We start from the raw sequence: 2,500 nt of genomic DNA on the forward strand, positions 1-2,500 counted from the left end.
TGTCCCCGTTTCAGACACTTCAACGGCTACTGGCAGCAAACCTGTAAAATCTCAAACGCTCTTTAAGGGGGTGTGAGTTCTCAGAGGTTTGATGAGGGATAGGGGGCCAACACAAGGGCCAAGCACCAGCACCCATCGCACGTCATGTGCGCTCACCCCCCCGGCCCCCCTCCCAATCACCGGAACCCCAATGCCGTCGGTCAGGTTCTCCGGCGGTACTCCGGCGATGCTCCGGCGATGCTGTCCCGAGTGAAAAAAATGCGGCACCAGCACATGCTGGAGCCAAGCATGGGCACCGTGGCTCAAAATCGAACTTCGGCCAAGGCCTCGACCATCAATGGCACATGATGACGCATGGTGATGGCACATGCATCGACCATCATCGGCACAAGCTGGGCCCTGGTGTGGGTCGTTGCCTCGATCACCAGCGGCACATGCTGAGCCTTGGTGCGGGCGGTTGCCTCGAGCACCATCCGCAGACCCTGGGCCCTGGTGCGGCTGGTTGCCCCGATAACCATCGGCACACGCTGGGCCCTGGAGCGGCCGGTTGCCTCGATCACCATCGGCAAAAGCTGGGCCCTGGTGCGGGCGCTTGCCTCGACCACCATCGGCACACGCTGGGCACTGGTGCGGGCGCTTGCCTCGACCACCATCGGCACACGCTGGGCCCTGGTGCGGGCGCTTGCCTCGACCACCATCGGCACGCTGGGCCCTGGTGCGGGCGCTTGCCTCGACCACCATCGGCACACGCTCGGCCCTGGTGCGGGCGCTTGCCTCGACCACCATCGGCACACGCTCGGCCCTGGTGCGAGCGCTTGCCTCGACCACCATCGGCACACGCTCCGCCCTGGTGCGGTCGGTTGCCTCGAGCACCATCGGCACACGCTGGGCCCTGGTGCGGCAGGTTGCCTCGAGCACCATCGGCACACGCTGGGCCCTGGTGCGGGCGGTTGCCTCGACCACCATCGGCACACGCTGGGCTGGGCCCTGGTGCGGGCGCTTGCCTCGACCACCATCGGCACACGCTGGGCCCTGGTGCGGCAGGTTGCCTCGAGCACCATCGGCACACGCTGGGCCCCGGTGCGGCAGGTTGCCTCGACCACCATCGGCACACGCTGGGCCCTGGTGCGGGCGCTTGCCTCGAGCACCATCGGCACACGCTGGGCCCTGGTGCGGGCGGTTGCCTCCAGCACCATCGGCACACGCTGGGCCCTGGTGGGTTTAGGCACATCTTCAAATTTCTGCCGTGCCAATGCCATATTTATGGCTTGTAAATTCATACAATGGTCCCCTAAGCCTTCACGTGAAGTTTCGTTGGAAGATGACTCGTTTTCTATTTTTCACGATTTTTGAAACTTTTTGCGGTTCGGGATTTTTTAAAATTTTTTTATAAGGATTTTTGGCCCCAAATTTTGTAGGCATGATCCTTCTATTTTTGTTGGCATGCACAAAAAAATTCAGCTAAAAACTCGAAGTAGAGAAGATTTTGTGACCGTTTGAAAAAAGTGTCCCCATTTCAGACACTTTAACGGCTACTGGTAGCAAACCTGTAAAATCTCAAATGCTCTTTAAGGGGGTGTGAATTCTCAGAGGTTTGATGAGGGATAGGGGGCCAACACAAGGCCAAGTACCAGCACCCATCGCACATCATGTGCGCACACCCCCCCGGCCCCCCTCCCAATCGCCGGAACCCCAATGCCGCCGGTCAGGTTCTCCGGCGGTACTCCGGCGATGCTCCGGCGATGCTCCGGCGATGCTGTCCCGAGTGAAAAAAATGCGGCACCAGCACATGCTGGAGCCAAGCATGGGCACCGTGGCTCAAAATCGAACTTCGGCCAAGGCCTCGACCATCAATGGCACATGATGACGCATGGTGATGGCACATGCATCGACCATCATCGGCATAGGCTGCCCTTCGGTACGGGCACTTGCCTCGACCGCCATCGGCACAAGCTGGGCCCTGGTGTGGGTTGTTGCCTCGATCACAATCGGCACATGCTGAGCCTTGGTGCGGGCGGTTGCCTCGAGCACCATCGGCAGACCCTGGGCCCTGGTGCGGCCGGTTGCCCCGATAACCATCGGCACACGCTGGGCCCCGGGGCGGGCGCTTGCCCCCAGCACCATCGGCACACGCTGGGCCCTGGTGCGGGCGGTTCCCTCGACCACCATCGGCACACGTTGGGCCCTGGTCCGGGCGGTTGCCCTCAGCACCATCGGCACACGCTGGGCCCTGGTGCGGGCGCTTACCCCCAGCACCATCGGCACACGCTGGGCCCTGGTGCGGGCGGTTGCCCCCAGCACCATCGGCACACGCAGGGCCCTGGTGCGGGCGGTTGCCCCGAACACCATCGGCACAAGCCGGCCCTTGGTGCGGGCTCCTGGCTCGACCACCATCGGCACACGCTGGGCCCTGGTGCGGGCGGTTGCCTCGAACACCATCGGCACACGCCGGCCCTTGGTGCGGCCGGTTGCCTCGACCACCATCGGCACACGCTCGGCC

This window comes from Durio zibethinus, unplaced genomic scaffold (assembly GCF_047325235.1).
Source record: "Durio zibethinus cultivar Kanyao isolate XHJ-2024 unplaced genomic scaffold, ASM4732523v1 HiC_scaffold_387, whole genome shotgun sequence".
In the NCBI taxonomy this organism is placed as follows: domain Eukaryota; kingdom Viridiplantae; phylum Streptophyta; class Magnoliopsida; order Malvales; family Malvaceae; genus Durio; species Durio zibethinus.